The sequence below is a fragment of the Lagopus muta genome, chromosome 7, assembly GCF_023343835.1.
Source record: "Lagopus muta isolate bLagMut1 chromosome 7, bLagMut1 primary, whole genome shotgun sequence".
NCBI lineage: Eukaryota > Metazoa > Chordata > Aves > Galliformes > Phasianidae > Lagopus > Lagopus muta.
The window spans coordinates 28,836,733-28,852,212 of NC_064439.1; the positions used below are offsets into that span (position 1 = coordinate 28,836,733).

The window sequence follows — 15,480 nt, forward strand, 5'->3', positions numbered from 1 at the left end:
TTCATTGAGGTTTCTTGGAGAATTGTTGTCTGTAGAGTTGAAATATGGCAGTAATTGCTCTTACATTGAGTAAAACAGCTGGGTTTCATGCTTTTTTGTTGCAGTGTGATTCAGTACATGCAGTGAATTATAAATCGTCATGGGGTAGGCAGTATAGAGGCATTTCTTTATTTTATCTGTATTCAAGTAACTAGTAAAAAATTATTTTATACTTTCCTAAATGTACAGTTCAAGTTCCAAGATACACCATTCAATTTGATCTCTTTCCAATGTATCTTTTCTTGCAGTAAATGGTATGCAGAAGCCTGTAGCCAAAATGAAGCTGGTTTTCATTAAAAAAAAAAGTAGTAAATTTTCCAGTAATCTCATTACTATGAAAACATAAATGTTGCATTCATGTCTGCTGTCTTTCTAAATCCAATAAAGGAGAAGCATTCAATATAACAAGGTTACTTGTAAAGGAATCTAGGCATTTTAGAAATATTTCAAAAGAAATTGGATGCCTAAATGTCTTTAAAGGTAGTCCTTAGAGTCTACTCTTCCCAGACTCACTATCCTCAGTTACCCGACATCCCAACTGAGTTCCACCAACAATTTTGGTATTGCTTCAGTGTATATTATGTTCAGTTTTCCTTGTTTTAATTAGTTCAGTGTGAAAACAAGTTAAGTATCTTTGACACACAAAAGCATCTGTGGAAAATTAAGCCACTGATTGGCGTGAAAGGGGAAGGCAAAGCAAAGTGTGCTGATCTCATAGCAGGAACCATAAGATAGGAATATCTTAAGTTCACAGATTTCTTAATGAATATCACGCAAGTGTTAGCACTTCTGTTCCATTGGCCATATTTAGAGCATTCTTCTGGAAAGTAGAAATATATTGAAATAATTTCAGAACTAGTGATCGTGGATTTCTCTCTCCTGCTGATGGGAAGTAGTTGGTTAGGAAACAGCTGAAACACTGAGCAACAGCTTGAAGAACACGGTGAGTTGCCTACTTTGAATGAAAAATTGTTATGTGTTCTGTTAGCGCTTTTGAGAACTTCAGATTTTTAAAAGAACTTGTCAGGAAGCTTGCACAGTGTATAACTGAAGTGACTTTCATCGCTTCTAACTTCTGGTACAAACTGAGTCTTCATGCTTTCCTATTTGGAGATGTGAAACATGCATCTACTGTATACATCTGTTCTAATTTTCATTTTTCTAAATTGATATTCTCTGCTTTTCTGAGAGCTATTAGCTATGCAGCACATCTTTTAGCTTATGTACAGATTTTAAGAGATAGAATGGTTTATATACATTTTATATGTACATCCTGACCACTGAACTTACTTTCTGATTTAGAAGGGAAGCAGGCTCACTGTTTGTTGCCTATAGCACTACACTGATGTCCTCACATATGAACAATGCAGTAAAATGTACAGAGCCAGGATTTCATTTAAAATACTTATCGCTGTGTTATCTTGCTGGAGAAGTTCTAGCACCTTTGGGAAATCACATTAGAGGTTGACAGACGGCAGGGGGAATGAAATCTCAGATCTGCTAAAGAGAATAAGACTACCAAATTCAGCGTATCTGTATCTAGTAGCTTAATTTCAATGTATAAAAAGTATTTGAGAGATTTAATAAAAAGTCAAGTAGTCAGAAAATGCCATTATTATGTTTGCCTGGAAAACTTTAATTAGTCTTCCTAAAATGTATGCAGTATCATACAGTGTGAATTGTATGTTGACATATTATTTCTCAGAAGGATCTGTTATTTGTTCAACACACAAAATGCTCTGTAGTCTCTTAATGAAAATCTACTTAATAGTCTTCAGTACGTTGTCCATTTTCTACCTGCACACTTTTCAGAGCAGATTTTGAGGATGAAGGACTTAATTCTATTATCTCTCTGAGCTCTTGTATGCTGCTAACAACTGCATGATCACAGAACTTGAACATACTTATGGACTTCTGTTCCTGAACTGTAGTGAGATGTTGGAATGTTATTTTATTGTTCAATGGAAAGACGAGCAAAGGAATAATTAGAATTTTTAAAATAAAATAAAGTTTGCGTGGCCAACCTGATAGTCAGGTCTTTGCTTTATAAGAGAACTGTTTTACTGTGCCATGCTGGAGTTCTTCCTATCTAATGGGAAAATTTGTGGCTTTATAGCTTGCGTATAAGCCTTTTAGTAGTTCAAATTGCAGGCTTGCTCCTCTTGGAGCTGTGAGAGCACTTGGATTTAGTTATTTATTAGTTTTAAGGAAGAGGCCAACATTTCTGCCATTGCCAGTGTTTATCTGTGGAAACTTCATTATTTCACCAACCATGTCAAAACACCTGTTGCACACACAGGGTTATGAAATTCAAGGGCAATATCACTAGCAGAATCCACATTTTTCTTTTCCTTAGTCCCTGTCTTTTGCATGACATGGATTTTGGGAAATAATCATCTTCTGTTGATGCAGGAGTTAGTGGTGTTGCTTCATGTCTTAATGCTTTCTAGTGTTTGTAGACTAGTACGTGGATATAGAAGCACATTTACAAGATGAGTTGCTTCTTTCTCTCCCCACCTGTTTTTGACTACGAAGGGCTTCTAGAGTGAATAGTGGCCTTTGTTAAAAGCTTGAAATGAGGCAAGTTTTATCTGAACTCCGGTCTTGTGCCCTGCTAAGGGTAAATGCTGTGTACCAGTCAGGATGAGCTTATTTCAGTATTTCTTCTCTCTCCTACTCGAAGGATTTCGAGATGTGTTTTCTGTTGTGTTTTGTCACCTTTTCATGGTGTATAATCAATGAATATTAAGATCTTTATTTCATAATTATAACAAGAGAGTTTGGCAAAGCAGATAATGATAACAAAAAGAGACTAGATAGAATGCTTACCCATATCCTGGGCTCACTTACAAAATGGCAGCAGAGCAGATCTCCAGAAGAGATCCTTCCCTACTGGCAGTCAGCTCTTAAATGGGTCTGGGAGAGGTGCAGCCAGGCTCCACCCCTTCCGGCAGCACAGGAGAATTGCCTTCACCTGAGCTCCTGCGGCTGACTCATTGCTCACCTCTGGTGATCAATCAGAGGTTCAGGCTGTGACTCAGCAGATCCCTTACACATGGTAACTCAAACTTCTGCTACAAGAGTAGTCACTGTAATAAAGTGAAAGAGATTATACTGATAGGAATGTCCTCCCGTTTGTGTGAATGCTTAACACTTGATTGTTAATGTTTTAGAAGATTTAAAATTACTGAATGCTCTTATTGAATCCACTCATTTTACTTCTAAGATTCTGTAGTAGTGGATGAAGAGTGCCTCGTACCCCCAAAGAATTATTAATTGGATTGGCACTGACATGGGCAGCAGTTTTAATGATAAAAGCCTGCTGGAGATGTGTTGAATAGTGTTAAAGTATATGTTTTTATGCTCTTGCTTTTTTTCCCCCTGAAAATCTTGTGCCTCTTCAGGCAATAGATTGCCATATTCTGCCGCAGCCAGTAGTTAGAGCAGTTTAATGTAATTTCTTGGTGAGAAGCTGTAAACATTCCCATTTAGTATAGACTATTCAAAAACACATTTTCTATCGTTCAATACTGGGATGCTACTTCATATAAAAGTCAGTCTCTGTGCCTTCTGTATCACTTGAATTGTCCCTAAGGTTTTTGTAACATCAGTATTTTTTGTCATGGCTGTAGAATGGTATTTCTGCTTTTTATTTTAGAGTTTATCTGGCCCACATTTAAAAAGCTTATGTATGAAGCTTATATATGTACATTCATATGTTCTTCTGTGTAAACAGCATACCTTAAAAAAACAAACAAAAGGAAAACAAACAAAAAGCAAGTTGCAAATTGGTAAAGCAGTGCAACTCTGTAGCTGAATTTAGCCATTTCAAGGATGGTTTGTTTTGTCAGTGAGAAAGCTTGAAATGCTATAGGAGGCTTAAAGTATTGTGCATCGTGCTATACTTTTCTGTATTTTCCAATGGGATCTCTAAGTCCTTGAGGTATTTCTATTAGCAGAAGCTTTGTGCTGTGGTGTAGAAGTAGAGGAAATATTTATTTAGAATTGCTTTCCCTTGATAGTTAAAATGTCAGAAAGGCCATTGAAAGACCTGATGTGGAACTAGAAAAATTACGCATGTTTTATTGAAATAGTATCTGAGAAATCCCTTTATATAGGATTTGTTTGCAGCACCAATGCACATAAGTATTTCCTTAAGTTGTATGATGGTGCAATGAATAGGTCTCCTGTGTAGCAACATTGACTTGCAATAACACTGCAACTTGTTAAATTGATCTCAACTCTCTGAACCTGGAGGGACTTGGCTCTTTCTAATCTGCAGGGCTAGGAAGTAAATGCTGAATCCCAACAGGGAAGATGCTGATGTTTTGTTGTTTGCTTTGCTTGTTATAAATTGTAAGATCATTAAGGAAATGTTTACATCCTGTTGCTACTGCATGTTCTCTACTGGTCTGTATTTAGAAAAAGCTTTAGACAGAAAAAAAATATAAGTTTATTTGCTCTTACATGGAATAGCTGAACTGTTGTTTTAAGTGAGACTTGTTTTTCTGTTTTTCTATAATACTAAATAATACCCAAGTGGTGAATTATTACTCATGGATGTATTTTGGACTCATTTATCTCTGACTGCCTAATGTTTTGAAATGTATCTCCTATTAACATGGTTGTGTGGTTGGGGATTTTTTTTTCCTGTTACATAAATACCAGTTCAGTTCCCAAGGATTCTAACCCTTGCTTCTTTTCTGAACAGATCATTTAAAATTACTTCAATACAGCATTTCTTACCCAGATCTTTTAAAAGAAAAACAAGACCTATTAGGAATAGTAGTCCATAAATATTTCTGTAAAGGTCATGGGGATGTGAAAATGCTGGGTTTTTGTCTTGTACCCAGAGAAAAGTTCAGGGTGATCCCATTCTGCCCCCCTGTCATCCTGATCGTTCAGATTTTGTTCTATGCTTGTCACTGTGAAATTAAAAATAACATTAGAATATTAAAGTTGAACCAGTTCTATTAAAAACAAAACCAAAAATTCTTCACTAGTTCATGGAATTACTTCAGGTAGAATCATCTCTGTTGGGGAAGATGGGCGAGTGATGTTGATAGAGGATATTCATAGATGATATAGAAAAAGTACCTGGAAATCCAAACTGATGAGCAGCTTTGTAGCTATTGCAAACTATTGCTAAATAGAAGGCGTTATATTATGGAAAGCTGTCCATTGATTAGGATGAGAGAGCTTCTCAGCATCCCTGGGATCTTGCTGGTTTTCAAAAATATGCCATTGTTGGCTCACTGCTAAAGAGAACAGATTCAAAATCTGTGGAACTTACCCATTTACAACTAGGTAAAACCAGGGTTTTTTTTACTGTACCTGTAATTATGGAATTAAAACCACAGTCATATTTTTGATGTTTAATATTTTGGAAATATTTTTTCATTCCTTTTGCTCTTCAATATTACTTATTTTTTTCAGGTCTTTCGTATTTTTAAGAGCTGCTTGTTGCTGCAGTCAATCTGAAAGCGATTTCAATTTCCTCAATAAATTCTGGGGGAACAGAGAGGAGCTGGGCACTGAATATTGCCAGTTTCTGCTGTTACATCACTTTTTTTTGTCTTAATTCTGATTTTCTTTAATAGATATTGTTTCTTCCCCTTGAGGAATTGCTCGCTCCCTCTGTTTTTTTTTTGTTCTGCTTTTCTCTACTTTTTCATAAGTCATTTTCCTCATAGACTAAATATAAAAAATGCTTCCTGTAGACTAAATACAAAAATGCTTCAAATTGGTATTACTGCTGCTGATTTAATATTAAAATCCAGTGAAAGGTTACACTAGTGTCTAGTAAGAGTCCATGAACCAGGAGATAATTCAAGAATATTGTAATTGTATAAGCAAATTTTTGAATGCTATAAAATCTAGGAACATATTTTGTTTTAAATACCTGTAGATATACATAAAGGTAAACATATGTTTTTATTTTGAGTGACCTCAGGAAAGGCAAATCAGCAGATTGCATTCCATAGAGAATGAAATGTGGTATTGTAACTCGTGTCAGCTAACGTGATTCTGATGAAATAAAAGCTACAGCTTTTCAAACAAATGGTTAATATTTTTGGTGGTAGAAAGCTTGCTTGATGTAAGATAATTGTTGAGGAATATAATTAGGCTTCTGTAGTATGTGACAATCTGTTGAAAATCGCACTATCCAAAATCATTACAGCAGTAAATGAAATAAAAACTGTCTAACGGATCTCAGAAAGCATCGTGCATAGGGAAAATTTTCATTCTCTGAAGATTTTCCTAGGAAATTTCTCTAGAAATTTATTATTACTTTAACATTATTCACTACTTTTATCAATTATCTAGAGAAAAACATTAATACTGTTAATGCTAAGATCAGTTATGTTGGAATAAATGTTTTTTAAGGTTATATGGGTCCATTTGATGAAGTTGCTTCTTTTGAAAAATAAGCATTTTCATCAAATAAAGGAAGCAAGGATGTGTAAGAGGAAAACTGTAGAACATTCATTAAAAGGAGCCTGTAAATATCTTGTAAGAGTGTTGCCAGCCCTATGGCTTGGGAGCTGAGTGCTAGGTAATGCTTTTGCTATGGTGGCCAAATCTGGCACTGGGGACAGAGAGAAGCTTTGACTGAACAGCAATGAATATGTCTTAGTTTCCTTTTCAGTGTTAAGAAGAGCTGGTCAGAGTCAAGCTAAACTTTTCCTTGAGTCTCCCTTTAGACTAAGCGTACAAAGCTATTCTTAGAGTGCTGGTTCTAATTCTGATAGCAACATTTCCAAAAGGGCTTTGAAAAAGATTTTTCAAAAATAATGCTGAGTCTAGAAAACGTAACTTACTGAAAGAAAGAACTCAGTCTGCCTTCTTTTCAGAAGGTTGAGAGACTATGTGATGTAAAAAAAAAATAAATAAATATGTATGACTACTCATTTGCCAAAGATTTTAGATACATAATATATTTAATCTTATAGAGGAACTTTTATGATATCTGTTGGCTGAAGATGAAACTAGACAAATTCAGGTTAGCAATTAGGCTTCTTTTTTTCAGTCTTGCAAATTAACCATTGGAACATGCAAGTTAACAATAGGGATCTAAGTCTTTGTGTGGCATATCTTTACAATCTATTAATCATGAAAGCTGTCCAGAAGTTGCTTTAGTTGTTACAAAATATATGAAAAAGTATTTATGTGCTCTTACTGAAGAGAAGTCTGCCATTTCTCTAAGTAAATCTGGAAAATCAGGAAATAATTCTTTGCTTCTGCTTTGCTGCCTGTAACTCTAAGCTGTTTTGTGGTAGCACGCAACTTGCACAATGAAAGCATCTTGCTTTGCTTTATTAAAGCTTGGCTGCACTTGATGTAAACTCTTCAACCTAAACTGTGAGGCTTTCCCTAAGTACATACGTTTGCTTTGAGAAGAGGATGGAAATAGCGTCTCAAACCTAAAGGATCAACTAAAGAAAATGACTATGCCACATTAATTCCAGGAAGTGTTCAAGTCCCATACTGTGATGTTGGGATCTGAATGCTGTACTGGGCCTTGCCGCTGTGATGTCTGAGCAGCTGCAGACCTACGGATAGGCAGGTGGATTTGGACTCGTGGCCACTTCTAGGCTAGAAGCTAAGCAAAGCCATCATGGGAAACTGCTCTTTTGTCCATGGGCTGCTAAGTCTGACACACACAGAAGGCTCAGAAAATGCCATCAGAACTGTAAGATTTAGGGAATTGTTTTTATAGTACCTAGATAAACAACAAAATCATTTTTTAAATATCTCTCTTAGCTTGGAAAGCCCTTAAAACTCTTATATTTGACAATGCAAGTAGTGTAGGAGGTGCTCAGGGTTCTCTGCACAGCTGCAAACTTATTTTGCTTCTGAATGATCTCACTCATCAGGTTGCTGATTCACTTCAGTGAGTACTAAATGGTTTGGTGTCAGGAGTCACTGCTGTGTGTCTGTCAGTGTGTGGGAAGGGAGATGGAGAAATGTCAGCATGGGAATGCATGAGAGCAACCAGCAGTGGGAGATTGAACAGGGGAACTGTGCAAGTCAGGAAGCCACTAAGGGGAGATTGCATTTTGAGAATGGCCTTGTTCAGTGGTGGACTAGAATAAGCACTTCTGGTTCTTCCTCTTTTCATTGACTGTTCAGTTGTTCCAGGTATATTTATTTGTGTGGCCATAGAGTGAACCAGATCTGGGAGCTGATCCAGGCTCATCTGTTCCCAAGGGGGGGAAAAAAAGTACTGTTTTTAGCCTGGATTGGTTTCTTATTATGGTTTACTACGTAGCCACACAAACAGTGATATTGGCAAGGAAAAGAAGAAAGATGCAAGATGAAATTATGTACTGCCTTTAAAAGAATTGCTTACAAGTAATCTTTAAGCAGAAGCATGGTAAGTCTCCAGTACTGCAAGATTACTTAGGACTAGGTAAAGCTGGAGGGAAAACACCAAGAACTTCATATCTTCAACTTATTGGCCATTTCTGGTCTTTGTATATTAAAAGAAGCCAATTCTGCCTTGAGCTTGAAGGCCCACTGGATTCAGCTGAGATGACCAACAAGTTCACGTTGTCGGTCATAAAGAGTGCCACTTTAGCATCTGGAGTATAGATTATTATATAAAGAGTGCCACTTCAGCATCTGGAGTATTTTACTATTTATTAGGATTTATGCATCAGAAGGCAGTTAGAACCATGTGAAACTTGTTTTGATGAAATGAAATGCCCTATTCCTGGAGATGTTTGAGGCCAGGTTGAATGGGACTCTGGTCAACCTTATCTAGTGGGCGGCAGCCCTGTCCATGGCAGAAGGGGTTGGAAATGGATGGGCTTAATTTCTCTTACAACCTGATGATTCTGTGAAAGATCATGCAATAATTTATAATGTAAACTTTTTTTTTAGTGATCTGTTCCTAAAATATAAAATGATGTATTATACAGAAATACAAATATGAAGTCTTCAAACTTCCTTTTAATTTCTTCATTTGTTAAATTAGCTGCTTAGATATTGATGATATTGAACACTTTAAAAAAGGTGTGTTTACCAACTTTTAATTTTTCTTCTACCCACACACCACATCCTAATTTTGTCTTTAGCAGCCCAGATGTGTTTCTGCAGAATAAGTGCTTCTGTAGTGATAATTAAAACACTTATAACAGGTAATTTTCAGATTGGGAAACTCATAAAAAGCAGGACTATTTTTTAGCATCTTAATTTTGAAGCTGGTGATGATTTCAAATTTTCATTACAAACTCCGAAATGTTATAGTTTGTGAAATATGTTAATCTAGAAGTTAAGTACTGCTTTGTAGCATATCGAATCTGAAGGTCTAAAGGGACCAAACTTAAGACAGTATTTTGTGCTGTGTGACTTGTGGGTTGGATCCAGGCTCTGCTGAATGAACGGAACTTGTGGTTTGAAATTATGTCAAGACACTTTAAAAACCCTTGATCATCCCTGTGGATGCTAGGCAAACACCTGTCTTAAAAATTGATGGTAGTATGGATTGCAGGATCTTGATGACCTGATTCTATGTGTGATTATATCTGGAAACACGGATTTCTTTTCCTTCATACACTGCAGTTTAGGCATACAAGATTTGTAAACTCTTAAGATTATTTTTTTCAAAGTTTACTGTGGTCTGAAAAAGATCAATAAAATAAATATCTTATTTTCAACTGTTGCTCATGTCAGATAGGGAAAGGATTTTGAAATCACATAATTCCTAGATAATGCCTATTCTGTCTGTGTGCTAAGCTGTGAGGAAACCTGACAGAAATGTTTTAGCTGGGCAGCTGTCAGGAGTCCTAGGGCAAAACCTAATTCTGGAGAGAACTGTAATCTCTGAGGCTGTGATGTGGTGTGCTGGAGGTACTGGCTTCTGCCTGGGAATTTTGGCTTCTAGAAAGGAGGGCAACCTAAGATTATGTGGCAAAAACTCATTTCAGTGAATCTGGAATGTTAGGGATTTTTTTGCTCAACTCACAGACAGTTTCTATGAAAACAGAGCAGCAAGTCGTATTGGTATTTCTCAATTCCTAACCAATGTCCTTTGTCACAAATTATATTTAACTACTGATCAGTCTGCAGATTTGAGAACTAGTGATTGCTACTACCCTTTTTGTCTCCGTATCTTCAGCATGGGTTCCCTAGGGTTTGCTAGTGTTTCTTTTCAGTCTCCTCTTTGATGGATTCATTTATTTAATCTTTTGATATAGATAATACTAAGTCTTGTAGTATTTTTCAGTTTTATCTCTTAGATTCTCCATCTGCCACCTAAAAATGGGTATCTTCTTCTAGTTAGTGATATTGGAAAAAACAAAAACAAACAAAAAAAGCCAGAAATCTTTACTTTGCATCTCCACCTTCCACTCTTAATGGTATTTTGGAGAGTTACCTGTTCTTTGAATAACTTTTTACTGTTGGCTACTATAAATTTTAGTGAAATATATCGTAGAAGTGGGATCAGGGTTACTATTATCCAGTCTTCTATGTTGCTTTATATTTCTGAGTTTTGTTTGATTGTTACTGTGTTTATTTTTTCATTTCTACCCAAAATATATTACTTTTTTATTTTCCTTTGTATTTCATCCTATTTATTTATGATTCTGCACCTCCTGTATTAGGATAATTAGAATTCTAATATGTTTTTCTATAATGTTTGTAACTCTGCCAATTTTCTTTTATCTGCAGTTGTTGTATATTGATTTTTTTGGTTTTACTTTAAACTGCACAAATATTCTTTATATGTAGTCCTTCTGAGACAGCTTTCTTCTTTCTGAAATTACATCATAACAGTTGATCCATGAAACTTCCTCTAAAGGATTCTTTAGGCAAAGAAATGTGATTTCTTGATAGAGTTGCTCCAGTGCAGTGGTGTGTCTGACCTTGATACTTAAGTTGTTTCTACCCAGAAACTGTATGTGGGCAATAAAAACCAAAGGAAAAGTTATCTTATGCAGGAGTGTGTCAGAGTTTGTTAATCTCTCACTGCTTAATAGCTCCTAATTTGCAGATATAGTCATTCTCAAGTGTCTAGATTATGTATAAGCCAGGTTTCATGTCCCTCCCCATTTGGCTTGTAGGACTTGGCCACAGCACAAATGAAGAAGATGACAGATGCTCACATCTGTCCTCCTCTACATACTAATGTATTCAGCTACATCTGTTCTCTGCAGAAATTAGATATTTCTTCAAAACTAAATGTCTATGTGAAACATATATGGATGTTTCACATTGTCTTTATTTTGATTCTTGCTATGCTGGTCAATGGAAAGTGACGGGAATGGAAAATTTATGAAGGTTTACTTATCTGGGGCATGGTAGAGGAAAAAGATGTTTTCTGTAAGTATGCAGACTTGTTAATTATTGTGTATTCTCACTGTTCTGTGAATCACATAATGTCCTAATCAGAGGTGCAAAATGATGTTAATCGTTTCAATAGTCAGCTTTCTAACTCTGAAGCAGCATTAGCAATCCTTTGTCTTGTTATAACATGCAGCCTATGTGCTATTTCCACTTAATTGGGATCTTCTCATTAAGAACAGAGGGAGTTGAGTCTGAATAATGATGCCAGCAATGTATTTCAACAGAAGCTATTTAACAGAAGCTGAGCAGATCCTCTGCTTTAAAATGAAGAAAGAAATAAAATACAACTAGTCTGCACTTTGAGGCAGCAGCATTTTGAAGCAGTACTCTGCAATAAAGGCTCTCTAGGCTACATGAAGAAAACAGGCATCAGATATTTTTCACAGCTTCCCCTAGGGTACTTGCAGTTGTTCCTCTAGCCTTGAAATGTATCTTTAGTGAGGTCAAGTGAATACAGCTCATTTAGATATTCCTGACTCAGCTCTCAGAAGCTGCTGTGGATGCTGACAGCTCTTCTGTATTGCTCAAAAGATGTCTGAGATACTGGTAAATCTCATTTATTTTTTTTGCATCAAAACATTCAGAATTTGCCTTAGACAAGCTTTTGTGGACATGTTTTCAAGTAAATGTAAGCTATGATGGGGTAATCTTGAAATGGCCTCTGAGTGCTTTGTATATTCTGTTCAGCTTTTTCTCAAAACATAACATCTCTGTATGAAATGACTACGTAACTTTTCCCTCATGTTATTTCTGTGACTTCATCATTGTTTTACCTTCTCAAACTGTTATATTAGAATATTCATTTTGCTTGGGTACACTTGAGGACTCTATTTGCTCTCCCTAGCTGAAAATGCAAGAAAGTTATATGTGCTCTCCATTAGCATCTAAGGAAGTTGTGACAGATGACGAATAATGTTTTGATATCAATCAACTATTCAGGAGTACTTATAGACTTGCAGAGGGCAGGGAGACACCTGTCCTGTGGGTGCAGTTTTGTCTGTACAAGGCAATTTAGTAATATAGTTCTTTCAGCAATATAGGAAACTCTCAACTGATCAACTGAAAAATGATCTATGTTCTCCCTTGAACCTTTCTCATGTGTACTTTTAATATCCTCATGACAGGGTTTAATTGTACAGGAAAGACCTGGTATATTAGAATTAAAAAATCGTGTGTAAATTGCATATGCATTTCTGTGCATGTATATCTGCAAATAGGCTTTCCAGTGCCTTCTAGGCTTGCAGTATTCATGGTTTTGACATCTGCAGAGCTTTAGAAGGCGCTTACAGTCACTCTAAATCATGCATGTTTTCTTGTTCAATATTAATGTTCTAAGATGGTGGGGACAATATTTACACTACCTAATACATTTGGTTGCACAGCATGCAGAGATAAGCTGTCCTGGCCATCTATAGATTCTATTGGGAAAAGAAATTTTCTTATGGAGCAGTTGGATATATGTGCTCTACTACTAGGACATGCGAGAAGAATGCTATTTCTGTAGCAAATCAGCCTGTTGTCTAGCACTTTCTTCTCCTTCCTGCCACTCAAGCTCTGTAGAGATGCTTTCTGCAGTCCTGTGGAGAGATTGGAGGTGGGCAAGGACTCTTTAATTAGTTCACATGATGTTTTATTCATCTATCCATCCTTCCATGTTGTGCAGTGACTTTGCCACAAGAATTGCACAAAGCTTTTCTTAACTGTAGGCGGTTGTTCACTTATTAATGTAAACATCATGTGCCTGGGATGTGTGAGCCCTAAAAATAAACCTGTGGAGATAAAAATAGAACTCTGGGAGTACTGAGATGCTGCTTAATCAGAACCAGCTGCAAGCTGTCTAGAAAATGTAAGTTATATGAGCCAGATGGCTTTTGCCCTTTTTGCTTTAGACAGCATGTAATTTGGGTAACTACAGCTACAGTAATGTATTTTCCCAGTCAAACTGTTTGATAAACATATTTGTTTCAAACAGACACTTCCAATTAGAGAACCAGTAAAATGTTAATTTATTTTAATATTTCTCCAGACGGGTAAGCCAAGGGAAGGTTACATAATGCCGCATTCAGAGGCATGCACAATAAATGCTCATGGCTGTATTTGGTAGGAACTAGATCATGATATACATCTTTGTACAACAACTCTTTTACACTGGGGAATAATCCCACTGAAATTAGGGTGAGAATAGCTGAAATGAAGTTGGTGGTGTAATGATTGATGGAATTTATGGAGTAAGTTTGTAGGAGTAAAGTACTATACAAAATGTAAGTGCATCGTAATGATATGTGGTCCTGCTTCTGGGGACCTGTCATTGGACAAGTCAGCAGTCTAGGAAGTGAGAATCTGAAGCTCAAGTCCATTTTATCTGATGTGGAACAGTGTGGGAGAGGGAACTCTGCTTGGCATGAAAGGGCTTGAATGTGACTATTTCACCATGCAATAGCATCTTTGCTCTATTTACAAAGTCTACAAGTCTACTTCTGGGGGAGCACAGTGTGAAATGAGCACAGCCTCTAGATAATTCTATCCATGTGCATCTAAGTTGTCGTGTAGAATAGCAATTATCAAACTAGGCTAGTGTTTATGTGAAAACCTGGGTGAAGGAAATGGAATGTATTTCAAGATGCAGCCTCTTTTATGAAATGTTTTAACAAAGCCAAACTATACAATCCTAAAAAGCTGTGATCAGTTTTTGTAGCAGATAAAAACATAAAATCAAAAAATACAGAAGATCCAGAACTGAATTTTGGCATAGAGAAACACCTCTGAAAACGAGTGTTGGTTAAGGTGCTTACTTCACTGGAAGCTGATAGAAATCATATACAGCTGACATGAAGCAGGCATATGAGTGATAAAAAGTCTTCTTATTTGTCCACCACCCATTTGTTTTGCATTTTCCATGATAACTGGACTGAGATTTTGATGTTTTTGTTTGTCATTATTATTTTTTCCTCAGCCTTGGCCCTCTTTGCTTTAATTAAATGCGTACTTACATTTTCTGAACGGGATGCCTGTTCTTCCATGCCTTTTTCTTTATGTTCAGTAAGAACTTCTCTCCATCTGACCTCCCAGGATTTCTCAACTTCTGTGCCTATCATACAGATTGTCATCACTGTATAAAGTTAAATCTTTTATGAGAAGCCATGTGAGAATTCCAGCCTACTTCTGAAGGGAGCAGTACCTACCTGAGCTTGCTTAGAGATGGTTGGGTAGGAATCTTTTATTTTTTCCTAAATATTTATATTTAAGTATATCTGCAATGCAAAGCTGTCTGAAATTGTTTGTGTGGCTTTCTTTCCTTGCCATTTAATTCTTTTGCACCTGTCATGCTCATGAGTCATGAGGCTATTATTTTTTTTTTTAAACTGTGGGAAATAGATTTATCAGTCTTTTTCTGGCCTGTAATTTTTTATACTAAATGATGTCAGGCAGAATTTTAGGTTACAGGCTTTTTGAAAGTATTTCAGAATGAAAATAGCTTTCAGAAGTGCTTTTAAAATGCGTTAATTTAGATTTATTTACTTTTTTAAAATTGCACTTGCTTGGTCTATTTGATCATTGGCTGAAACAAGCAGTGATTTAAGAACTTGAAGATCTGTCCATGCCTGAGCATGACTGCAAATTCAATGTACAAGTGGATCTTAAAATAGTAATACTTGTAGTCAGGTTCTAAGATGTTTTAGGTTGAAATCAAATTATAGGAATTTACTAGTTTTTGACAAGAGAAGAGAGAAAGCTGTGCAGATGAATTTTTAAGTAGCTGTATACATGACACACAGTCTTAAACTGATGAATGTCTGGATTTAGATCATCCCAACTGTAGGAAAAAAAACCCCTCTGATTTGATTGCATCATGCTCCCTCACTTTAATATTTTGTCTGTGACCTAGAAATGGTTCATAGTCTTATTTACCATAGGATAAATATGACTGACTCTGAAATGGGAGAATGAGGAAGGGGGAATGAGATCCCTTGAGCTCTTAGGTTGAGATTTTAGCATTTCCTCTATTAGGAATCTACTAGAAAAGAGAAATAATTCATTGCCTATCTAGTACTGTCACCCAATTTAAAGCAAATAATTGACTTTTTATTT

The 15,480-nt window shown here is 36.2% G+C and overlaps 1 protein-coding gene across 2 annotated transcripts in view; it reads left to right on the plus strand.

Moving 5' to 3' along the window:
- HDAC9 (histone deacetylase 9) overlaps positions 1 to 15,480 on the plus strand; it is a 441,905-nt gene that overhangs the window by 33,171 nt on the left and 393,254 nt on the right. The gene's annotated exons all lie outside the window — the stretch shown is intronic.